Below are 27,875 nucleotides of genomic sequence, written 5' to 3'. Positions count from 1 at the left end.
TTCTAGATATTATTATCTATTCACTAGAAAGCAAAAATATACCAAATTTTCACTTAAACTTTTTCCTTAAAAGACATGTAAGTTTCTAAAAGTCTGTTTACAACTTGATCAGATATGAAAATGTAATCAATATATTTTAGAATGATCTTAAAGGGCTATATTTATTCACTTTAAAGGAAACTTCAAAATTCAAGCAAATATAAATTGTTAAATTACTTTAAAGATTCTGTTGAGGGATCCCTGGGTGGCTCAGCGGTTGCCCTGCCTCGGCCCAGGGCGTGATCCTGGAGTCCCAGGATTGAGTCCCACATCAGGCGGCCTGCATGGAGCCTGCTTCTCCCTCTGCCTGTGTCTTTGCGCCTCTCTCTCTCTCTCTCTCTCTGTCTCTCATGAATAAATAAAAAATAAATCTTTTTAAAAAATTCTGTTGAATTAAAAAACATGTTGGAATATGGAACTAAGTCAAGGAAATATTTTTGGATCAAAATGCAATGTGTATATAAATGTGCTTTGCATACAAGCTCATTTTTAACATTCTTACTGTTAATAGTCTTTAACAATGACAAACCAAAGCATCCTGTATTTTGATAAGTTACTTAGAATTAAAGTTATCTGTAATTACTAGTTACTCTTGTCCCATAATGAACTAATTAATTACTAAGACAAATTGGATTCTCTCTCTCCCTGTTCCTTAGTCTGTCTTCTGTGTTTCATACTGTAGTCAACATGCATTGTCCCAAGTCTCATGTCTTGATGACCACATTTTTGTTCTTCCTGTCTCCAGTCTTTTCTATACTAATGGTTCTTGTCAAATCAATCTTCATAAAATTGCTTGATCCAAGGAATTGAATACTCTTATTCAATAAACCAAAAAATACCACTGCTATTGAAGCAAGTCTTACCTTAGAGTCCTGCCATCCAGAGACATTATAATATATACTAAATAACTTCTGTGTTCCAACATGAATTCCACTTTAAGTAGAAATTGATTTATTATTCTCTTCATTGTCCATGTGTGTGATTAGGAAAGAACAGGAAGTAAATTTTAATTTCTTTTTTTTTTTTAGAGGAAGACTACAACCCTTACTACTTATTTTTCCTTTTTTCTTTCCAGCAAACATTTAAATGTCTTCTAAATACTCAAAATGAATTTTCCATTTGCATGTATCTTTGACTCTTCCCCTTAATCAAATATAATGTTTAACTGAATGTGAAAAAAAAAAGTTCTGGTTACTAAAAAACTTAAACATATTCTTCTTATAAGGTTATAAGGATTCCTATATTCCATAGTATATATAATTTTCCTTAATTTAATTAAGCCAACTCTAGGAAATCTGGTGTACTTGGAAAATAAAAACATTCAAGCATCTCGAAGTTACTATCATGTAGCCATCCACTTTTTACTTTCTCACCCTACTCTTCTGTGTTTATCTCTTCAGCTTAGAAATACTGTCTATAATTTTACTGACCCAGTGGATTATCTCTTGGATTTTCAGGTTTTGATATCTCTGTGGACTGTTCAGTGATCTTTATTGTTTGATTTTGATGGTGATTATTGCCTTGATTTACTCATCACTCAAGCTTCAAAAACACCAATAAAACACCAATTTCTAGAGGCTTATATTTGTTGTAATTTGTTATAAAACATAACTGAGTGTGTGAATTTTTGAATAAAGATCTGTAAGACAAAGCAAAGATCCATAAGACATGCTCCTAAAGATGGAACGTACCTAGTGGTGCTCAAAGAATAGTGAGAAGGATACTGAGATGGCTGAAGTAGAATGAACAAGGGTGGATGGAAATAATAGGAGAGATTGTTATGGTAATGGAGAGCCAGGTGAGACAGGGTCTCATAGCTACTTTCTTTTTTACCCTGAGGGATATATAATGCCATGAGAGTGTTTAAAGAAGATAACCTAAAAAAAAAAATAAATAAAAAAAAAAAAGAAGAAGAAGATAAAGACACAATTCCATATATGAGTTACACATTACAATTCTGGCAGCTGTGTCAAGAAGGATCAGTGAGCTAAGACATAAGTTTGGGTAATTAAATGGCTAATGCAATAATGTCGTCAAGAAACCCAAGTTTTTTAGACCATGTGAGGACAGTATGCAGAGTGAAAATGGTCAGTTCAGATACATTTTGTAAGGTCTTGTCATCTAGTTTTACTAGATTTACACTAGATCTGGAGAATTAAAAAGAGGAAGAAAAGATGACAAGTATATTTTGGCCTAAGCAACTGGCACTGTGTGGTTGGCATTAGCTGAGATACTAGGACTCTAGTAGGAGTTGGATTGGACGATTGGAATATCAAGAGCTCTATGTTTATATGTGGTTTGTATTAGGTATTGAGGTAGGTTAAATATAATACCTAGAGTTTAGGGGGAAGGATTTGTTTAAACAGTAAGGTCACAGTGATTGGAGAAATTATGGGTACATGGTCACTGATGACCTAAAGTATTGATGTGGTAGAAACTTGTAGGATTTAAATCTTGGTGGGGTTAAAAATATTATTACAGCCAAAATACTGGAGAACATTTACTAGAAACATACAATATGGTGGTCAGTAAGTGTGATGTTTGAAATTGAAATTTTGGAGAGCAGGTTGTTACTTGTTATGCCAACACTAAATGCATGGCCTTAGAAGTTAGTCATTAGATAGGGCAAAGTTGGATCTTTAGTAAATATTAAATAATTGTTTTTCTTAAGGTATTTTTAATAGCAAAATTGGAAAAGTGCATTGCTCATCAGTAGGAGATTGCTAAGGAAAAGACAAACATGTTATTTTGAATATTACTAAAACAGTATAAATAATGATGCAGGAAAATAATCTGTTGGAAAATGACCATGGAAAATTTGATAAATAGTAAAGACAGTTTACAAAACAGCATGTATTACCATTTTTTAGAAGATTAATTACATCAATCAAATATGTTTATTGATTTTACAAAAATATGTTTGGTAGGCTTTTCAAAAGTGAGTCATCAGTGGTTATATCTTTAATTTTTATGAGCACATACATTTTTGAAAAAAAAACAGTACAATATTTTTGAAAACATTTAATATTCAGATGAATACTAAACACATTTAAAAATAATGAAGTATTCTTTTTTAAAATTATTAGTTTGATTATTTTCTTTCCTTTAAGTAGAAGGATTTTTTTTTTTTTAATGTAGAACCTCCTCATCATTTAACCTTTTTTAATATTACTAAATATCTAAATCTAATGATTGTTTCTACTTGGACATGGGCAACTTTACTTTAAGGTACCTCTCTAATTTGTCTCCAAAATGCAAATTTTGATGATTTTATTGTATCATTTAACTGAGATATATTCTATTGTCCCACTGTTATGTATACTATGAAAATTAATATAACAGTGTTGTCAATCATTAATAATGGATTTTATTTTTCTTTCTCCTCACAGCCACTGGAGCTGACCCTTTCTCCTAGTCTTTAGAACACAGCTTTATTTTATTCTGTATTTGTTCAATAGGAAAAATTCAGTTGCATAGCTTTATTATGCTATTATTTATTATGTATTATTTCTTTATACTTTAAACTGATCCTAAGCTAGTGACAAAACTTTAAATAAAAGCCTATAATTAAAGTAATGCTGAAATATGAAGAGAGATATATTTGTGTATCTCTGCACGTGATTAAATGCTACTGCTTAATCATGATTAATAAACATATGATAGAGCAAGAAAATTTAAATTTTTTTCCTCTGCTCAGAATGAGAGAATTAGATTGTAAAGCAGGATTTATTGATGATTCATGGAAATCAATTTCTTTAAAAGGCATTTTAAGGACATAAACAAGCATTGTGGTTACCCAGGGCAAAATTAAGCATAAAAACATATTGCCTCTGAGGCAGAACAAAATCGTTTCTTGCAGGGAACAATATTGCATAGTCACAGCATGAGCCTTGCATTCTATTTCATGGAAGAGACTGAGGAAAGGAAAACACATTAATAACAAGCTTCTGTCCATGATCACGAAATCTAAAATTCCTGGCTTGGACATGTGTTGGAGTAAGAAAACTATGGTTACTGTATGTAATTTGAAAGTTAATTAGTATCATGTTTCAATTACTTGTTTCTAAATCATTTATTTTCCTTAAAAATAATTAATAATATTATGATTAAGTACTTGGACTGTTTTTTTCATCTCCCCTTGTTAAGTTGGCATAGAGAAAATTTTGTTATTTTACTTTGTTATTTTACTTTATAAGTCATAAAGGAAACAAGCATTTAGTTTTACGCATTTTCATGATGCTATTTGGGGTAGTTGATGGCTTCATGGCACAGTCTAGTAACATTTTTGTAATACCAAATAATTCTTTGCTCTTCATTTTTCCTTAAACGTATAGACCTATTATACCTTGCTTCCCTCTCCTGTCTACTGTATCTGTATTACTTTAACTCAGAATAAGGGTTTGAGTTAGTAGTTTCTCTTCAATCAAGCAGAAATGATATCATATGGCTGAACTGGTGCATGAGCGATTTGGACCGCACCTCAGCTGCTGGAGTGAACTACCCTGGAGTATTTAGTCATCCAACAACATAATCAGTCCTGGGTCTGAAAAGCAGCCCACTTTCCAATATGGGATTTTTACTTTGCTACACATTTCATTATTGTGTCACCTGGATTCCCTTACTGTTTTTCTTTTTCTTTCTTTCTTTTATTTTTTAATTCTTTTATTTTTATTTTTTTTTTTGCTAGTTCCTTAAAAGCAGTCTTTCCTGCTCTCAGATAATGAAAAAAGCAAAGGAATAGCAATATCCAGAAAAAAAAAAAAAAAAAACAGCTGAATACACATAATCATCATGAAACTTCACACTGTGATATATTATCTCTGATGCAGTAGAGCAGATGTACTATATTTAGTTTTAATATCTAGGAAACAGCATGGATTCAAAATTGTGCATTCGTCAGTCCCCATAGGAAACTATTTCATTTTCCATAATTTTCTCTTTTCATAGATACCAAGGATGTATTTTCTTTTTTTACTTCACTTTTTTTTTTTTTTTTTTGGCTATGATTTTCGATAGATGCTGGAAAGTTTCCATTGTAACCTTTCTGAAACTCTGGACTCATCTGTCATTTTTTGTTTTGTAAAACCTTTTAAAGTTTCAGAAATGTAATTTTGTTTTATAATTTTAAATACGAAATCTTTCTGGGTAAAATTTTACCTTGGTATTATGTGGAATTACCATTCAGATTTTAAACTACTTTCATTTATGCTGGTGCATTTGATCAAATGGATAAGTAATTTCCCTTTAATATCCCTGAAGAGGGATCCCTGTGTGGCTCAGGGGTTTGGCGCCTGCCTTGGGCCCAGGGCGTGATCCTGGAGTCCCGGGATCGAGTTACGCGTCGGGCTCCCTGTGAGGAGCCTGCTTCTCTCTCTGCCTCTCTGTCTGTGTCTCTCATGAATAAATAAATAAAATCTTTAAAAAAATATATCCCTGACGATATCTATGCTCATTATGGTTAGTTGCCGCAGCAGCAACTTTTTGGAAGAACCAATCTTCTGTAGCTTTCCCGATATTGAACTCATTTAGAAAAGTACATGGCATGACCCTAGCAGGTGTTTTGAGTGTTAGACTACTGTGATGTTGTGTCCCTCTGCCACCTTTTTTTCATGAACAAATGAATTTATTCATGAACTGACGTGTTACTTCCAGTACCTGTGTAATATCACTTTCTCATATAATAATAAGACCATATTGATAGATATGCAGATAAAGTTGATGCTAGATTTCCTTTTAATTTTATACTTTCAAAGTATTCATACTCATAATTATTAAAAATGTGGTATATAGGATGGCCCAGGTGGCTCAGCGTTTTAGCGCCACCTTCAGCCCAAGGCCTAATCCTGGAGACCCAGGATGGAGTCCCACATTAGGCTCCCTGCATGGAGCCTGCTTCTCCCTCTGCCTTTGTCTCTGCCTTTCTCTCTCTCTTTGTGTCTCTCATTAATAAATAAATAAAATCTTTAAAAAAATATTATATATGAAATAAGAGGATCTCTAATTCTAACAAACTATCCTGAAAGAATAGTTTAGATTTTGAAACTCTTAAATTCCAGTATTGATAATAGGTATAAAATTCAAGCAGACATTTTCATCATGTAAAACAATATTTCAGCACTAGAATAAGCTATAATTTTGATTTTAATCTATCCATTGATCAGAATTGTATCAAAACCATAGAAAATATAGGGAAATATTCAAATATTTTCTATTGAAATAATATAAAAGGATTTGATTCCTTGACACTCTCATTAAAGATTCATATTTGTGAAACTTTGTCATTCTCCATTTTATATACTTTGCACAATAGGCAGCACAAATAGACACTCATGTGTGGAAGCAAATGAAAAATTAATCACTGAAGTCTAAATCTCCATTATGTAAAAAGTATTAGCTGCCAAAAGTTGGAAGGTAGAAGGATTTTGTGAAAATGTGGAGATGCTAATGATCTCATTTTACCAAGTGGTTCCTAAAACAATATACAATATTATAGGTGGACATAAATGAAAATATGAGTATGTTATTTAATTTCATACAATATTTCAAAGAGATATCTTTACTCCCATGTTTATTGCAGCATTATTCACAATAACCAAGATATGGAAATAACCTAAATGTTCGTCTACGGGTGAATACTTGTAGAAACAGAGAATGAGTGGCTGTTACCAGGGCCTGGGCTGGGAGGCAATTTGAGAGATGTTGGTTAAAAGGTACAAACTTGCAGTTAGAAAATGAATAAGTTATGGAGGCCTAATACATAGCATTGACATTATAGTTAACAAAAATGTATATTTGAAAGTTGCTAAGACACTAAATCTTAAATGTTCTCACCACAAAGAGGAAATAATAATGTGACATGATGAAGGTTAGCTAACACTATGATAGCAATCATATTGCGTATGTAAATGCATCAAATCAATACATCATACATGTTAAACTTACACAAAGTTATGTGCCAACTTTAAAAGAAATTGAATTGTATATATTTTATTCATTCTGATATGGATTACATTTTTAAAACAAATAGATTTTTTACTAATAAAAATATTATAAAAACAAAAAAAATCAGAAATATATATAGAAAAATCTGACTAGAAGAGAAATACAGATCTTTTATTTACCTCTCTCTCTCTATATATATATACACACACTCTCTCTCTCTCTCTATATATATATATATGTATACATACACACACATATATTTTTTATATATATATGTATACATACACACACATATATTTTTTAAGATTTTATTTATTTATTCACGAGAGAGAGAGAGGCAGGATCTTCGCAGGGAGTCCGATGTGGGACTCGATCCCTGGACTCCAGGATCAAGCCCTTAGCTGAAGGCAGAGGCTCTACCACTGAGCCACTCAGGTGTCCCACATATATAATGTTTATTGATAATTTAACACATTGAAAGTTTAGGAAATCTTGAAATGTCTTATTCTGATATTTAAAAGATGAAAGTTGTCATTTTTAACGGAATTGACAGTACTGTTAAAATATAAAATGTATCTTAATTTTTCATTATATTAGTTGCTACTTAACTTTCATGTATCAAAACTTTAATTTATATTGGCACTTTTACTTTGTAATTTATTTTAGTCAATGAAGAATGGATTACAATTTTTGGCTTATAATTAATAATTTTAAGGATATTGCTACTTATTTTTTAATATTAATGTTTTGAAATATTCTGTATTGAAAAGTCGTGTGTATTTCAATGAGATATTTATTTAGCTAAGTAACTATAACTCATGATGTATTTGAAGAACAGATTTTGAGCCACTGAATTATCTAGAATGTAACAGATAAGGAATGCCTTATATATTTAGTAAATACATTGATTAAGTTATAAAGCCTCCTAATATTTTTTACTTGTCCGAAACTTTAAGTTTGATACTCTCTCTTTTACATAGTTACAATATGTAGATAGGGGAAGGGGAAGCAAAGCAAGAATGTTTTGATGATACTAAATCATTATTGAAAAGTATGTATCAGCTGAAATTAATTTGTAACATCTGAAAATTTGAACATCTGTTTGGGGTTTTTTGGTTTCTATTTACACATAAATTAAATTATAAATATAATTAATGATAGATACCTAATTGACCTGGACTTTAAACCCCTCCCCTCCTTTTTATTGTAATAACATGGGTGAATGTCGAAACATGCTGAGTGCGAGAATCCAGACATAAAATAGTATTTATAGAATTATTTCATTTATAAGAAATTCTAGGAAAGGTAAGTCATATCCATAGTGAAACATACACACACACACACACAAAAAAAAAAAAAAAACAAAAACACACAAATGTGAATGGCTACCTGGAGATGGAGGTGTGGAGAGTTTGATTGTGATGACACTCAAGGAACTTTTGGAGATAAGGGAATGTTCTGTATTTCAATGTGGTAGTTACACAGGTGTATGAATTTGTCATTGCTTGTTGAAATGTACATCTAAGATGGTTGCATTTTGGGATGCCTGGGTGGCTCAGCGGTTTAGTGCCTGTCTTTGGCCCAGGGCATGATCCTAGAGACCCAGGTTTAAGTCCCACATCGAGCTCCCTGCATGGAGCCTCCCTCTGCCTATGTCTCTGCCTCTTTCTCTCTTTGTGTCTCTCATGAATAAATAAAAATAAAATCTTGAAAATAATGTGTTTAAATTGATGTAAATACACCTCAGTCAACTTATTCTAAAATAAATAGGGAGAACTAGCAATTAGTTTGATTTTTAGCTTTGGCCACACATGGTATATTTAAGTCAGCTTAAAGTATATTTAAGCTTCGTGGTGTTTTATAAAGTTAGGAGGATATAATATTTGAGAAAATATGGATTATATATATATATGTGTGTGTGTATATATATGTGTGTGTGTGTGTGTGTGTGTGTGTATATATATATATATTAACCTGGAGAGGGGAGAGGTTAATTTCCATAACCTCTATTAAGATCAAAACATGCATTTTGTTAATTTTTTGGGATTTATCATAGAGTCTGTTAAATCATTTACAAAGCTTTTCATTTAATCTATGTAGTTTATTACCAGTATTCAAAATTGGGGACTGCTGTCTATCATTTTATTTGGATAATCATTTGATATATGATACTTGTTTTTGTTGTTGTTTTTGTTTTTAAATACTGTCTTGATCCAGTTTTGAGGCTCTGGCTGGAAATCAGCATTGCTGATTTATCATATCCATTTGAAATATCTCCTTAAAATCCCCACCAGTCACAAAATTTGTGATCAGTCTATCACTCTCAATACTAGACATACATTTAGAACACAATCCCAGAAATATGAACATGTCAACTTTTGGGGAAAAATGTTTTAACTTTGGATATCATTCATGAATTCAATTCAATATTCTCTGTTTATTTCCTTATAGCCCTTTATGAGAAGAAAATGAAAATAGTGACTGTAGGGATTGTGATAAACAATTTGGAAGTAATATCAATAAGATTGTACACCAATCTGATATATTTGGTAACAGAGAAGGAGGATTGAAAAATGCTTCCGGAGTCCTAGAAATTGGTATGGATGATAAAGGTATACATTTAGATCAGCAACCGAGGGAAAGCAAATCTAAGCATGCTGAATTTATTCTTTCTGTGCATATATGTAGAGAGAATGTATAGCCTTTTCCTAAAATCCTAAAGTCTCCAAAGGAAACCCCTACTTCATCAATCAAAATGTAATTCAATTAATTTTCAGCATTTTTACTAATCTACAAACTTTTTTTACATTCATACTAGTTCTATTAACTTTCCTAACTGTAAAAGATACTCCAATTTTAGTCTTCTTTTTTTACTTTTCTAAAAAAGATTTTATTCATTTATTTGCGAGAGAGAGAATGAGAGACTGCACAAGCAGTGGGAGGGGGCAGAGGGAGAAGCAGGTTCCCCACTGAGCAGGGAGCCCCACGTGGAGTTCAATCCCAGGACACCAGGACCATGACCTGAGCCAAGGGCAGATGCTTCACCAACTAAGCCACCAAGGCGCCCATCACCATTTTACAATCTCTTATACCATAATTTGTACATATTTTCCTCTATCAGTAAGCTTACTGATTAAATCACACATTTAATCAGCAAAGACTTCCTTATCAGGAACTGTATGCAGATAACAGGGCTAAATTCTAGGAGTACAAAGATGAATAAGGTAAATAAGACTCAGACTTCCAGGAGGAGTTCATGGCCTCATCCAAGAAGTAGGGAAGAAAATCTATCATTATAATGGTGTATACCTGCTATAGTGCTCAAGTGTGTATTGTGCTTTCCTGCTTCTGCTTATCAAACAAAACAAATGACCTAATGCCTAAGATCTAATGTCTTCTTTATTCCCTCTTCTGATTACTCAACCTCACAGTGGTTTTTCCCATGTCTAAATATAAGCATTATTATCTGTATCTGTTAGAAATTTTAAATTGAAATTATTATTGAGATAATTGTAAATTCACATACAGTAGTAAGAAATAACGCAACGAAATCCCTCATTCGTTTTGTCCCCCCAATGATAGCATTGTACAAACTTAAAATAGCTCAACCAGAATATTGGAATTAATATAATCCACCAATCATTCAAATTCTCCAGATTTACTTGTATTCATATATGTATATGTGTATGTGTGTGTAATAAATTCTGTACAATTTCACCTGTATAGATTTAGGTAGCCCTTTGTCAGTCAAGATACTGAACAGATCCAAGACAACAATGATCTTTGTGTTGCATTTTTAGATCTACCCCTCTCACACCTTCCTGCCCTTGGTCCCTAACCACTGGCAAGCGCTAAACTGTCCTCTATTTCTGAAATGTTTTTCTTTCAAAAAGGCTGCATAAATGGGATCATACAGTATGTAAACTTCTGGGATTGGCATTTTTAAACTCAGCATAAGTCCCTGGAGATTAATGTATGTGAGTATGTGTAATAATAGTTCATTTTGTTGTTGCTGCTGACAAGTATTACATGGTTTACTTGTACCAATTTATTTAACCATCCACCTGTTGAGGTCCATCTAAACTGAGCATTTTCAGGTTTTGGCTTCTACAAATAAAGTTGCTGTAGGTTTTTCTTTGAATATGTTTTTATTTCTCTGAGATAAGTGCTAACATGTATTTGCTGGATAATATAGTAATTGTAGGTTAAGCTTTATAAGGAAATACTATTTTCCTCTGTGGCTGCACTGTTTTACATTCCTACAAACAATGCATGAGTGATGCAGTTTCTCTTCATCCTGATTTGGGTGTTGCCACCATTTTATATGTAGCCACTATTTTAGCCATATTTAAATCTTATATTTCTTGCATAGGTGGAATAATTACAAATAACTTCAGTGGTTAATTCTGATGTTTTGGACACTAAGGGTATCACTTAGATCCTCCAGTGATAGACTATTGCCTCAATTGTTGGGGCAGTGTAGGCAGGCAGCTAGAAACCTTCAGCCTTCTTAGGGATAGCCTTAGTTGCAAAGATTGCATAAGGTAACATCCTTCCTGAAGACAGACCACATTTAATGACAGACTAATTAGAGAGGTTAAAGATGTGGCCATCATGGCCCAACTTGGGACAACCAAAGGTTAATGCTAGTTCCAGTGCTCACTCTGGAATTAGCTAAGGGTTTTATCTCCTCAGCTTCTCTCCACCCTCTCCTATTTTCTTTTCCTCCCTTGAACAAGTTTTGATTTGAAGTGTTCTCCTTAACATTTTGTGTGTTAAAGGCCATCTCTGATTCTACTTCTCAGGGAACTCAACCTACAATACTAATATGATTTAATTTTTTATTTTCCAACGTACTTTATATTCTATTATGAACTCCTGAAAATTGATAAATGTTAGAAATCACTACTTGCTTTCTATCTCTACTGCTTATTAACTCCTGTTTCTCAGTTTCAGACCTGTCCTCTGATATTTTTCTTCATGATGCTGGCTTCTTGTTGAGGTTTTGCCGATTGAGGCCTCTAAAGGGACAGTGGTATGCTGGAGAAGGAAGAAACACGTTCCTTTCCCTTTGCCTACTCCTCCATCAGTGCCATCAACACAGTTGATTCCAGTCACCTTCTCTACCAGAATCAGCCCCAACACACTCCTCAGATGTACCCGTGCCAAGCACAACTTCCCCCTCCTCAGTAGTCTGAATCTCAGTAGGAATGCTCTTTCAAATTGTAGAGTTTTAATAATTTCAAACCGTTCTCTATGTTCTCCAGTGCTAGGTGTGATAGCAGCTTCCTGTAATTACTGCATGATCCCTCAGTATTTCCATTGGGACCTTTTGGTTCTTAAATAGCAGCTCACCAAATTGTAATATTATATTCCGTCTGTGCATGCTTCCTGAGATCCTGAATCAGATGCCATCAATTTTGTATAAAAGAAGCTAATAAAATACACGAGTTAAAAAAGCATCTTTAATTTTCATAAGAATGTAAAATGTTTAGGACGAATAAAAAATGTAAAAGACACACTCATCAAAACACTGGGTTATTTTTTTCCATTAATCTGAATATTTCCTAACAATTTCATATTTTGATTTGGTCATATGAATAGAAGCTTTTCAATACAGGTAGAACTTTCTCTGAAGTTTTCATTTTAATTCCAGCTAGTTAACATGCAATATTCCATTAGTTTCAGGTGTACAATATAGTCATTCAGCAGTTCCACGCATCACCCAGAGCTCATCAGGATAAGTGCACTCCTTAACCCCCATCTTTTTAACCCATCACTCTGCTCACCTCTCCTTTAGTGATCATAAGTTTGTCTCTATAATTGAGAGTCTGTTTCTTGATTTGTCTCTCTCTCATTTTTTTTCCCTTTGCTTGTTGTTTCTTAAATTCCGCATGTAAATGAAACTATATGGTGTTTGTCCTTCTCTAGTTTACTTCACTTAACATGATACTCTTAACGCTTTCATAATTTGGGCATTGTAAATAATGCAGTAAATATAGGGGTGCCACATGTATCTTTTCAAATTAGTGTTTGGGTTTTCTTTCTGTAAATACCTGGTAGTGGAATTACTGGATCATATGGTAGTTCTATTTTTAATTTTTTGAGGGACCTCCATACTGTTTTTCCACAGTGGCTGTATCAGTTTGCATTCCCACCAAAAATGCAAGAAGGTTCCTTTTTCATCACAACCTCACTAAGACTTTTTTTTGTCTTTTTGATTTTAGACAGTCTAACGGGTATAAAGAGATAACTCATTGTGGGTTTTTTTTATTATTATTTTGGTTTCAAGTTTTTATTTAAATTCCAGTTAACATACAGTGCAATATTATTTTAGGTGTAGAATTTAGTGATTCAAGTAATTGGAGCTTCTTCCTGACATGCCCCTCTCCCGGTTTCGTGGAGTTTCCTCACAGCATGGCCCCCAAGCACCAGTCCTCAGTCGCACCTCAAATGAAGAAACCAAGGCTGCCTCCCGGCCCCAAGCCGGAGGGGATATCGACCTCTCAGCATTTGCCAAAGGGAGAAAAAGAATAGCAAGAAGCAATAGAACATATTGATGAAGTACAAAATGAAATAGACAGACTTAATGAACAAGCCAGTGAGATTTTGAAAGTAGAACAGAAATATAACAAACTCTGCCAACCATTTTTTCAGAAGAGGCCGGAATTGATCGCCAAAATCCCCAATTTTGGGGTAACAACATTTGTCAACCATCCACAAGTGTCTGCACTGCTGGGGGAGGAGGATGAAGAAGCCCTGCATTATTTGACAAGAGTTGAAGTGACAGAATTTGAAGATATTAAATCAGGTTACAGAATAGATTTTTATTTTGATGAAAACCCTTACTTCAAAAATAAAGAATTTCATCTGAATGAGAGTGGTGATCCATCTTCAAAGTCCACTGAAATCAAATGGAAATCTGGAAAGGATTTGATATAACGTATAACGTTCAAGTCAAACGCAGAATAAAGCCAGCAGGAAGAGACAGCACGAGGAACCAGAGAGCTTCTTTCCTGGTTTACTGACCATTCTGATGCAGGTGCAGATGAGTTAGGAGACGTCCTCAAAGATGATATTTGGCCAAATCCATTACAGTGGTACTTGGTTCCTGATATGGATGATGAAGAAGGAGAAGGAGAAGAAGGAGATGATGATGATGATGAAGAAGGATTGGAAGATATTGATGAAGAAGATGAGGATGTAGTTGGAGAAGATGATGATGATGAGGGGGAGGAAGGAGAGGAGGATGAAGGAGAAGATGACTAATGGAACACTGATGGATTCCAACCTTCCTTTTTTAATTTTCTCCAGTCCCTGGGAGCAAGTTGCGCCTCTTTTTTCCCCCTCCTCTTGTGCTCATTTGCCCTTTTTTGAAGTCTCTTTTCTCTCCCTTTATACCATTGTTCTCAACTTATTTTGAGGGGAAATACCTTGAGCAGAATACAGCGGGAAAAGAATCTCTACCCCTTTCTGTTCCAAATTCATTTTTATTACTTCCTGTCTCAACAAAAACTTTATGGAATCAACACCACCGTGCTCTGTGCGAAAAAAGAAAAACCTTCTGCTCCCTTAGCTCTGCCGGAAGCTGGAGGGTGCTAGGTCCCTGTGTAGTAGTGCATAGAATTCTAGCTTTTTTCCTCCTTTCTCTGTATATTGGGCTCAGAGATTACACTGTGTCTCTATATGAATATGGACAGTTAGCATTTACCAACATGTACCTGTCTACTTTCTCTTGTTTAAAAAAATAAAAAAAAAATAAATAAAAAATGAGGTTATAGAAGGTCTGCAAAGGGTGGGTTTGAGATGATTGGGTGGGTTAAGTGGGCATTTTGACAACATGGCTTCTCCTTTGGCATGTTTAATTGTGTTTAATGGACATCCTTGCAGTTTAAGATGACACTTTTAAAATAAAACTCTCCTAATGATGACTTGAGCCCTGCCACTCGATGGGAGAATCAGCAGAACCTGTAGGATCTTATTTGGAATTGACATTCTCTATTGTAATTTTGTTCCTGTTTATTTTGAAATTTTCTTTTTGTTTCACTGGAAAGGAAAGATGCTCAGTTTTAAACGTTAAAAGTTAAAAGTGTACAAGTTGCTTTGTTACAATAAAACTAAATGTGTACACACACAAAAAAATAATTTAGTGATTCATCACTTATATACAACATTCAGTGCTTATCATGGGTGGCCTCATTATTTATCTATAAAATTGCAAGGCTGGGTGTAAACTAGACTCTAAATTTTTGCCTTTTTTAATCCTGATATTCTGATGCATTTTATTCTGAGTATTTTTAAGGTATTTATTACCCAAAATAATATTAACACTTATTCAATAGTACTGTTTTTTACATGTCAGGAGGCCCCGTGTTTATCTAAGTACACTTTTAATCTTATTCTGTGCTGATATTATATTTCAATCCCTGAAATATAAGGAACCTATTTATGGAAAAAAAAATACATATCACCCATTTAATCCATTGCCTTGCCCTCCTTCCCTCTAGCAACCCTCAAATTGTTCTCTATAGTTAAAAATTTGTTTTATGGTTTGCCTTTCTCTCTTTTTTTCTCCCTATGTTCATCTGTTTTGTTTCTCAAATTCCACATATGACTGAAACCTTATGATATTTGTCTTGCTTTGACTGACTTATTTAGTTTAGCATTATACTCTTTAACTCCATCCACATTGTTTCAAATGGCAAAATTTAACTCTTTTTTTATGGCTAAGTAGTGTTCCACTGTATGTATATACCACTTTTTAATCCATTCATCAGTCAATGGACATTTGGGCTCTTCCATAATTTGACTATTCTTGATAATCCTGCTATAAACATTGGGATGCATATATCCCTTTGAATCAATATTTTTGTATCCTTAGGGTAGATACCTGGTAATGCAGTCATTGGTTGGTAGGGTAGTTCTGTTTTTAACGTTTTGAGGAACCTCCATAGTATTTTCCAGAGTGACTGCACCCATTTGCATTTCTACCAACAGTGCACTAGTGTTCTTTTTTCTCTATATTCTCACCAACTATTTTGGCCATCCTGACCAATATGAGGTGATATCTCATTGTGGTTTTAATTTGTATTTCCCTGATGGTAAGTGATGATAAGCATCTTTTCATGTATGTGTTGGCTATCTGCATGTCTTCTTTGGAGAAATATCTGTTCATGTCTTCTGCCCATCTTTTATTAGGATTATTCATTTTTGGGGTGTTGAATTGTAGAGGTTCTTTCTGTACTGTGGATACTAGCCTTTATTGGATATATCATTTACAAATATCTTCTCCATTCCATAGGTTACCTTTTGGTTTTGTTTATCGTTTCCTTCGCTGTGCAGAGACTCTTTATTTTTATGTATTCCCAATAGTTTATTTTTGCTCCCCTGTCCCCCCTTACTCAGGAAACCTATCTAGGAAAAATTTACTATGGCATGTGTCAAATAAGTTACTGCTTGTGTTCTCTTCTTGAATTCTTATGGTTTCAAGTCTCACATTTAGGTCTTCAGTCATTTTGAATTTATTTTTGTGTATGGTGTAAGGAAGTGGACCAGATTCATTCTTCTGTGTGTTGCTGCCCAGTTTTCGTAACACTGTTTGTTGAAGAGCTTGTCTTTTTCAATTGAGTATTCTTTCCTGCTTTCTCCAAGATTAATTGACCATATAATTATGGATTTATTTATAGATTTTCTATTTGTCACATTGATTTGTAAATCCACTTTTGTGCTGGTTCTGAACTGTTTTGATTACTACAGCTTTGTAATGTAAATTTAAGTCCAGTATTGTGATGGCTTCAGCTTTGCTTTGCTTTTTTAAGGTTGCTTTGACTATTCCAGGTCTTTCATGGTTCCATACAAATTTTAGGATTGTTTGTTCTAGCTCTGTGAAGATTACTGTTGATATTGTGATAGGGATTGTGTTAAACGAGTAGATTGCTTTGGATGGTATAGACATTTTACCAATGTTCATTCTTCCAATCCATCAAGATGGAATGTGTGTGTCATCTTTGATTATTTTAGCAGTGTTTTATCGTTTTCAAGTAGAGGTTTTTCATCTCTGGTTAGATTTATTCCTAGATATCTTATTATTTTGGGTGCAATTGTAAATAGGTTATTTCTTAATTTCAGTTTCTTCATTATTGGTGTTTATAAATGCAACAGATTTCTGCAAATTGATTTTGTATTCAGCAACTTCACTGAATTTGTTTATCAGTGCTAGCAGTTTTTTTTGTAGAGTCCATCAAGTTTTCTATATCAGTTTTCTATATATAGTGTCATGTTATCTGCAAATAGTGAAAGTTTTACTTCTTCCTTACTGATTTGGATACCTTTTATTTTGTTTAGGACTAGGACTTCCAGCACTATGTTGAATAAAAGTGGTGAGAGTGGGCATCTTTGTCTTGTTCCTGACCTTAGGGTAAGAGCTCTCTGGATGATGTTAGCTGTGACTTATATGGCGTTTATTATGTCAAGTTATGTTCCCTCTAAACCTACTTCATTGAGGATTTTTTTTTTAAATCATGAATGGATATTGTACTTCGTCAAATGCTTTTTTCTTCTTTGTCTTTTGAAATAATCGTATAGTTCTTAGACCTTTCTCTTATTGCTATGATGTATCACATTGATTGACTTGTGAATATTGAACCACCTTTGCCACCCGAAATATATCCCACTTGATTGTGGTGAATGATCTTTTTAATGTATTTTTGAATTCCATTTTCTAGTATTTTGTTGAGAATTTTTGCATCTATGGTCATCAGGGATAATTGCTCTGATGATAAATGATGATAAGCATCTTTTCATGTATATATATGTCTTTATTTGATTTTGATATCAGAGTAATACTGGTCTCATAGGATGAATTTGGACGTTTTCCTTCCTTTTCTATTTTTTGGAATAGTTTAAGAAGAATAAGTATTAATTCTCCTTTAAATGTTGGTAAAATTCACGTGTGAAGTCATATCGTCCTGGACTTTTGTTTGTTGGGAGTTTTTTGATTAATGACTCAATTTCTTTTCTGGTTACTGGTCTATTCAAGTTTTTTTTCCTGTTTTCATTTTAGTAGTTTATATGTTTCCAGAAATTTATCTATTTCTTCTTGCTGTCCAATTTGTTGGCATATAGTTTTTCATAATATTCTCTTATGATTGTTTTGTAAGTAGCAGACTTTTTGATTGACTCAATTATCCATTTATATGATGACCGTATGTGCCTGTGTCCTTGAGCATACACGGAATGTTTTTTAAAAGACTTCAGTACAAGAGACTAAGCAAATGATGTTTTAATTCTAAAAGGTCTTGTTTTATTGATATTAGAAAATGATATATTTTGGTGAACTGAGCTTTCAAAATCTATGATTAAAAACTCAGAAATAAGTACATGTTCTGTATATAACTATAAAATTATTTTCTGGTAAAACCATATTTTAGTGAAATAACTTACAAATTTACTGAATGAGAATAATTTCCTATAAAAACAGGCCTTAAATATATTTTTTTTTAAATTGGAAGGTTGCAGGAAAAGAGTCTGTTACTTGATCCATTTCATTCAGATGTGTTCATGTAATTACTATCATCACCTTCTAAGTAATCTTCTCTTTCTAACCAAAAGTGATATATTGTTTTTTTTCAATCAACCCTAGGAAGGTTATAAAATTTTTAAGTGTCTGAGTTTGCCATTACAAAATGTACTTTAGAAAATTTGAACCATTGTTGTACCATTGTATCAATTTTATGTGTTATGAGAGTCATTTGAGATTAATGTACATTTCTCTATGAAAATTATTTCAAAATATTTTCCTGAAGAATTATAATTGATTAGTGTTATGTGGATTTTAAAATAAACTTTTTCTTTTTAAAAATAATGCAAGATAAGATATCCATTTCACTCAGAGTACAAAATTTAACTAATTATTAAATCTATGCTTTAAATGTATCTTAAAAAATAAGAGGAAATGTTATTTTAAATGGAAAATAGATTATAAAAATAGAGTGGACTAGAGAACCAAGAGACTTCTCTAGGAACATTATGTAATTTGCTTTTCTTACTTATGTTATGCAATGTAAATATTCTTCAAAATAACAATCTAAGGAATACTCTAACAATCTGTAATAAAAAAATTAGGATGATATACTTCAATCATGTGTTGCTGCTATAGTTAAACTTTCAAATAATTGAATTTGTTCACATTTTTTTCTTTCTTAAAAGATACCTACTAAAAAAATAAAAAAATAATAAAAAAAATAAAAGATACCTACTGAGCAGAAATTTTGCAAATGCTTGTAACATTCTGACTCTCAATTAGATGTGCTATTCAAAAACTATCAAATGTCTGTAGATAGAGCTAGAGTTTTAGCCATTTGGATTAGATTAATAAATTACATAATTTTAAGTAGCAATATTGTCATTTATTATTGACCACTCCTCATCAAATTGGGATGAATAGAAATTTTAACTTGTCAAATAGTTATAACACAGTTTTACTGTGGGTTTAATCTTCAGAATAAACTAGCTTAAGAAGGAAAAATTAAGACATTTTGTGTACTTCTATCTTCATAAAGTTTTTTTCTACAACTACTCCTTTAATAGACCAGTGCAAGGTTTAAGTGTACACAGCATAGTTTCACACTACTGCATTTTCTCTTTGTAATCTACGTTATTTTCTTGAAAATAAGATACTATTCAAGTCTACTTAATTTTCTTATAGATCGGCTATCTATGTATGGAAAGCAGACATTTTGAAGAAAGTAAAAATTAGTGTCTGATTAAAATGTGATTTGGTAATTGGATTTTTTTTGAAATGAGCACAGAGGGAAGAAACCTATGCATTACAAAAACTGAGAATCAGATACCTCAGCATTGAGAGGATCATCCTAAGTACAACAATTAAGTATTTGGTAAATTGTATAACATCTTGTTAACAAGGGGCCTGAGGCAGTCATAAGTGTGAAGGCAGCTGTCCAGAGAGCCTTAAAATTGAGCAGACCTAAACTTATTTATTCATATATATGCACTATTCCAGGTTAGTGTAGTCTCCAGATTTTACCTTAAAGATTTTCCCCTGTATTCTTCTTTGCAGAATTATTGATATTATTAAAATCTCCCCCAATGACTTCTCATTACAATTAGAATAAAATCCAGATGTCTCACTATACCCTATTAAGACCCCTTAGGAATTGTAGTCTGTTTAACATTCTAACTTCATTTTTTTGGTTTGTGTGGTACAACTTAACCCCTAGTTTAGTTGCTTCTAGCTATATGGTAAAAACTATAGAGGCCACACATCTTTTCTTAATTCCTGTGTCAATAGAATATCACTGTTTGCACCAGTAAATTCTTGTAAAACAATTTATCTTAATAAATTGATAATCAGCACAGGTGGGATGCATATGAAGAATTACTTCAAGACCCTTGCTTAGCTGTATCCAATAATATAAAACTGTTGTTTTACAAGTAATTTTAATACTCCCCTGACTGAAATGCTGTGCTTTAATTCACATTATCCCAATAATAAACCCAATATAAAATACCTTTCTCTTACTATCACCACTAAGATAAACACATTAATAAGATTAATGAATTCAGTTTCACGTGGGCAGTTTCATCATTTTATATGATTTATAGGGGCATCAACAGTCCTAGAGACCCCATCAAGATCCAGTTGAGACTTACTCAGAAGCTCTGTGGTCTGTTGGTCCCTTGAGTCTCCTGCCACAAGGGTCTAGACGTTTATGAAGATATGGTTTGTCATGGTGAAATAATTGCAGGATTGAGTCTGATCAATTTCTTTTCACCACACCCTGTATTTTCTTCCCAAGAAATGAGGGTATTTCTTTTTAGAGATTCTTTTATTATGGGCAGATTTAAAATATCTCTGGTGGAATCTGCCATATTACTAATGTATTTCTCCTCTTCATTTTTTTTTTTTTTTGTTGGGAATGTATAAAAGATGGTTCTCAAGAAGGTCAACCCTTGGTTCAGAATGTCCCTGTCTTCATGCAGACTGGAGGGCTAATGAGTAAAAATGTCCTCTTAAACTGATTTCTTACAGGAGAAACTTTGCCTTGAGTTACTTATCAAAACATTAGGAGAACATTCCACAATCTTTCTTTGTTTTATCCATGAGAATCTAGTCAGAAAAATCTCTTCTCTATGCTTCTATTCACTGATAGACAACTTTCAGGTTGGGGACCAGAGATAGGAATTCACAACCAGGATATTTAAATAATGCTTACCAGGGATGCCTGGGTGGCTCAGTGGTTGAGCGTCTGCCTTTGGCTCAGGGCCTGATCCCAGGGTCTTAGGATCGAGTCCCACATCAGGCTCCCCACAGGGAGCCTGCTTCTACCTCTGCCTATGTCTCTGCCTCTCTCTGTGTCTCTCATGAATAAATAAAATCTTAGAAAAATAATAATGCTTACCAGACTCTCATGGATTTGTCTCAGGTTAAGTCCATACTTTTTCAAAATTTCCCAGAATTCTCTTATGTGTACTTTCATTATAATGTTTTATAACATTATAATCCTTCAAAATGGCATGAATCCACCTAGTAGAATAGTTAAGAATTACAATGGGCACTCTAGACAACTTTTTATATGACAAAATTATCCATCTGAGAGCTTCCTAAAAACAAAGACCAAAATTTCAAACATGGAATGGTCGGCATTGTTTGATTAGTATGAGGAATTTCTGAAAGAAACTCAGATATCAAAATTAAATCCTGAATAAACTCTTTGGTGAAGATAAATGCCAGATATGAAAAATGATAAACTTTGTATTTTTGTAGTCCCCCTCAACTTCAACCACCAGGGCTGCCCTTTAGCAGGTTTATTGATGATTGCCAAAAACTCAAAATAATCAAGATGACTTTTACAGATGAATATCCAAACAAACCATGGTACATCCATACAATGGAATATTGCTCAAGAGTAAAATAGAATCATCTATTGATTTAAACAACAATACGTATGAATCCTACATGCATTTTGTTAAATGGAAGGAGACAGTCTCAACTAAACACATATTATAGAATCACATTTATATAAAAAACACATCAGTAGTCTTCAGGGGTTGAGGCAGAGGGTGCTGGTTGACTATAAAAGGGAAACACAGGGCAGCCTGGGTGGCTCAGTGGTTTAGCTCTGCCTTCAGCTCAGGGTCTGATCCTGGAGACCCAGGATCAAGTCCCGTGTCAGGCTCCCTCCATGGAGCCTGCTTCTCCCTCTGCTTGTGTCTCTGCCTCTCTCTCTCTCTCTCTTTCTCTGTCTCTCATGAATAAATAAATAAATTTTTTTAATAAAGGGAAACACAAGGTGTTTCACATAGGGTGAAGGCAGTAATGGTTCTATATGGTACTGAAATATGACTCTATATATATATTAAAACACATAGAACAGCATATCACAAAAGACAAAACCTCACTTTACACAAACTAAAGAAAAAATGAAATTAATCATGTCAGGGATTCTTGGGTGGAATGTTATTGTGCCAGATGACTTTAACTGTGCTAAAATGTATGAAAAAAAGTGCACTGAAGGGAGGGGGATAGGAGCTGACCTAAGTAACTAAAAAAACAGTGTTTGTTGGGAATTTTAAAGCTAAAGACAAACTGAACATAAATGACATATAGATTCCAAAAGTGCTATCTTTTATACAATTTAGAAATGAACAATGTACAGTCTAGAATAATAGACATTTGATTTACAAAGGTATTTTATGGAAGAATATGGTGATCTTTAAAGATTAGCTTAAAAGATTTAACAACTTTTCTTTAGAAGGTAATCATAAAACTAATGTTATTTATTAGGTAAACATAATTTATATTAACTAAATAGACATTTTACTAATTTTTTTCATATCTCAAATTTAAATAGTAAAATTGGCCAAAGATTTGTTTTTGGAAATATTTCATTGGGAAAATAGAAAATTGTCTTATTTTTAGCATTATTGTATATGTAGGTATGTTTATAGGTATTTGCTTTGGTAATGAAAACCAAACTTTTCATCTATAAAACTTTTATGGATTTAGCATAATAGTACTTTAGTCTTTCTTAAGTCTCATTTTCCCAGGAGCTCAGAAATTTTTCTTGTTTATTTCAACAAACATTCATTGCGTTATTACATATTTGATTATAGGACACTACTTAAGGGTCAATGAACAAAACAGGTAACAATTCTTTTTATGGGAATTGCATTCTTGATTTTACTCTAAAACATCAATTTTACTTAAGTTATGTGATTTAGAAATATATGTATATCAAGCTTCCTGGGTGGCAGTCAGTTGAGCATCAGACTTTTGGTTTCAACTTAGATCTGATCTCAGGGTCATGAGATTGAGCTCAGCCTAAAGTCTGTTTGGGTTTCTCTGTCCCTCATCCCCTGCCTTTCCCCACCCATGTTCTCTTTCTCTCTCACTGAAGTAAATAAATAAATCTTTAAAAAAAAATAGGTATTTCATAATAGCTCTTTCAAAAAAGATGCAGTGAAATAATTGCATCAGTTCATGTTGTGACTAAACATAGGAAAACAAGTTTATATAGATACATAATTATGACATATTATAGAAACAAAACCCTGTAAGTTTTCTTTTGGATTATTATAATTTGACAGTAATGACTAAATATTTATAACATATTAAAACTTTGATTCTGGAAGCTTCATATAACCTCTTCTCTCTATACCCCTAGAATTTGTTATTATAAGCCATTCAATTCCTGTACATAAAATTGCTAGAACAACTTCAATATTGATGACTTCTGGTATGCAGCACAAAAGCTTGTAGATGAAAAAGTTTTGCCAGTATTTATTATGAGGAATTTATCAACAAAGAACTAGACATTTAAAAAAACTAGACATTTTTATTTGAAAATTCACTGCATCGATAATTTTAGAAATCTTTGCCAAAACAGTTTTTTTTAAAAAAAAACCTCTAAAAAATTAAAAAACACCTCTAAAAAGAAGTTTTTTTCAAATATATAAGTATATAGTGTTTGCCTTTGAAATGTTTGAGAAATAATTTTCTATTTTTTTATTTTATTATATTTTAAGATCAATTGTGATACAAATTTATGGTGTGAAGTTCATTTTCAGAAATAGGAGTCCAGTGTATATTACTGGTTCCACCAGAAAAATAGAATTGAGCTAAACAATTCTTATGTCACCAACACGTAAAATGTAACTACATGATATACCAATGTACCAGCAATATTTGGTGATGTAAAAGAAATCCGTGTGCATCTTATTGTGTATACACTGAGAGTGAACATACCACGTTTTTTAAGAAAGCATTTTATTTATGTAAATCAAGGAGAAAAGTATAACTAGTTTAAACAGATTCTAATATATATATAAACAAAGTTTATAAAGAAAATTTTAATGAGTGTTAGCAATAAAGTAAAATGTTAAAATTTTAATAAATTCTGATATTTTCATCCCTCAGTGAAATAAAGTGTTATCTGAATATAAATACATAGGTAACAAAAGTAAGTGAATAGCTTCAGGTATCCTTACAGCAATACCTCACTACTTTTAACTATACATTATGTGAGTAATACATTTCAGTTTACAATATTAAAATAACTTCAAATTTACCCTCCATCAACCTTAAACCACAGCTAGGTATTTTTTAAAGGTTGCTAGTAGCATGGGGATATTATGTAAGTATTGTAATACTTTGTATTAAGGCCTTTTGACCAAATAGAGATCTTTGTCATACATACTTTTCCAGAGCAAATTAGGAATTTTATTTAGTTATTTAATTAGCTGATTATTATTTGTTCATTCATTTTTCTCTTCCTTTTGAATGGGTGTTATTTGCATCTATAGGTCAAAATTTAAAAGATACAGTAAGGGTATATTTTGAAAAAAATCATTCCTTTTTCTGTGAGATTTTTAATTTCTACTCTTTCTGCATTCTTGCTTTATTAAAGTCTGTTATTAATGTGATTTATGTTTATGTCTTCAAGTATTATTTAGGTACATAAATAATATATATATCTACTTCAGCTCTTAAAAATTTGGAAATTGCATACTTAGAGTATCTTACATATTATTTTTTTGCAGTTCATCATTGTTCTAAAAAGTTACATTATTTTCTGTAACTATAATACCCCCTTTTTCTTTTAGTTCTTATTCAATAAAGCACTTAAATAGATTCAATGCCCCTTGACTGCTCACTTGCCATTTTTCTCTTCTTGGATGATATATGTTTTCTAAGAATTTTTTCAAAATGAACTTACAGTTCAGATGAACTTCCTAGGAACTCTGGTTTCTTGTAAGTTCAAAAATATTGCTCCCTTGTCCCTGTTTCATTCATGTTTGAATGGTAGTTTGGCTATCTATAAATTTATTAGGTCACACTTTCTTTCCTTGAAGATTATATAGGTGGTTTTTCACAATCATTATAACATTGAGTATTGCTGTGGAAAGTTGAAGGTCAGCCTATTTTTTCACCTGATAGATGAATCAAAAAAATTTTTTTTCTAGCTGCCCAAAGCATTCATATATATATGATATATATTATGAAATTTGAAATTCAGTTAACTTACCAGAGTTTATCTTATAGTAGATACTTTTAAGTCAACTGCTCCTAGAATAAAGCATTTTCTTTAATGAAGTATATTGAAGTGTTCTCTTATATGTGAAAGGTTTTTCTATTAACTAAATCTCTAAATGTTTTTTCCATTATTTTGATTGGACCAACTAAGAGATATTAGTTAAGAGTGTATTGGATCTTGCTTAGAAAATCACTATTTTAGTTTTCTTTGTATTTTGTTCAATTTTTTTTTTGTTTATCCTCTTTTTATTTTGCCCAGCTTTTAGTCGTTTTCTCTGTTTTTCTCCTCTGTGATTTTAACAATGTATATTACATTTGTTCTGTTTCCACTTAGCCTTTATTTCTATGAAACATCTAAAAATTTTCATTTTTGATGAAAATGAAAATTAACATTTTATTTTCATTTTACCTTTATTTTTCTCTCGGAAAATATCTATTGTTCTTGTGTAACTAAGATGATGACTTCAAAAGTTTTATAATTAACCATGATCTTTTTGTGATAACTTTTAGCAGTTCCACGGCAACATTTTTGCGATGAGTATTTGGCAAGTTTTCTTTTTCTTCATTTTTTGGTTCTATTTCCTTATATGCCTTGTTTACATCTATTATTGTTACTTTTGAATTCTTTCTCTTTTTTGAATCCAATGATTCATCATGGGGTGGAATCTAGGTTTGTGTTCCTGGAATTTCCCCCATATGTTAGAGTTATTTGAGTATGAATTGATATCTCACCAGTCAGTCCAGTTTAGCACCAGAAGGCTGCTGACAACACAGAATATCTCTGCTCCCCTTTGCTGAAACATAATATTCCTTTCTAGACACAAAAACAGCCCATATGTTCGTTCCTGTAGCCCCTGACCATCAAGCTACCAACCCAGCAAAATCACACAGCGTCTTTGCACTGCTTTCCATCATTAAAGATGAAAATTGTTGCTTTACACTTCAGAGTGTGCTATTTACTTGATGAAATGTGCTATGGAAGCTTTTTTAAGATCTGTAGCTTTGGATATGCTGATCTGCATTTTTCTGCACACATTATTTGACCTCCAAAAGCTTTTGGAAATAACCTCACCTGTTTTGGGATTCAGAGTTTTAGATACTTTTGGGTTTTTTGAATTTGATGTTTTATTTTTGTTTCTCATTTTGCTGTTTTCTTTTGGATGATTGTCAAGAGAATATAATAATAAATGCAATTTTAAAATGGATGTTTTCCCAGTATTTAAGAATAAGAAAACAAGTTTATTAGTCAATGTAGTCTTTTTCTAAATCTTATCAGACATAAACCGACATTATAATTATATATTTGTAAATCTATGCTTGGCTTATAATATAGTGATTTAATTGCTAGAAAATGATGCAGTTCCAAGTTCTTCCTATTTTTTCTATTCTAACTCATATTATTTAATTTGTCTTCATTCATCATTTTCGTTTATCACTTTCTTATTCTGTACATACTCTACTTCCATTTTTTCCAGTATATATTCCTTTATTTTACAGACTGCCTCTAAGTTCCCTAGTTTACATTTTTCTTTCTATGTCTTTGTTACATAGTTTCATCAGGGCAGCCTAATTCTTCCATCTCTTATAAGTGACAGACAAAAAAAATTAGCTCATAAAAGAAATGTAATCAAACTTTGTTATCTTTTTTTTATTTTTTTAAACTTTGTTATTTCTTTAATTTATTCCTGCACACAGATGCACCAATCATACACACATTCACAGTTTCTTCAAGTAAACTTCCTGTTTATTTCCTCACACCTTGATTCCACAAAGTACATACAATTCCCACATAATTCCCTTCCTTCCCCTGTTTAATTCAACGGAGTTGTGGATTAAGGTCAAATCTAGGCATTTTCCCTGTCAAAATAAAATGGACATCAAATATAAAGATATTGGTGAATAGGTTAAATTTATTTTGCTTGCTGTAGGTTCTTTTTTAGTACTGTTGCCCAATTTATATTAAATTAAGAAAAAAAACACCTCAGACTTTCTTTTCATTTACAGATTTGAAATTATCTCATATTTTTGTTAGTTTTATTCTTGACAGAATAATAAATCTCTTAAAAAATGAGTCAGTAATGAATTCTAAATTCATCATTGAATCTCAATTGTGATAATGTTTTATCTTATACTTAAAAAGTGGAAGTTAAGCCCCAGATTCCTTTAATAGTTAGGTTATATTGGTTATTATTTTATGATATTTCAGATAGATATATAGTTGCCTTTGGAAAAAATACACTTTTACAAAGTACATAATGTTTGAGAATGGTTTTGATACTAGTTTTTATGTCTTGGAATTTCAGAAAAGGGGTTGTAGGGCAAAGCAAGGGACAAGACTAAG

General features: G+C 32.5%; 1 pseudogene; it reads left to right on the top strand.

The window, feature by feature from the left end:
* The first annotated feature begins 13,398 nt into the window (after window positions 1–13,398).
* LOC112643153 (protein SET-like) lies at window positions 13,399–14,743 on the top strand (annotated as a pseudogene).
* Window positions 14,744–27,875: the final 13,132 nt, after the last annotated feature.

This window comes from Canis lupus, chromosome 38 (genome assembly GCF_003254725.2).
Source record: "Canis lupus dingo isolate Sandy chromosome 38, ASM325472v2, whole genome shotgun sequence".
NCBI classification, from domain to species: Eukaryota; Metazoa; Chordata; class Mammalia; order Carnivora; family Canidae; genus Canis; species Canis lupus.
Note: the sequence above shows the minus strand (reverse complement) of the source record. Positions and strands in the feature narration are given on the sequence as shown.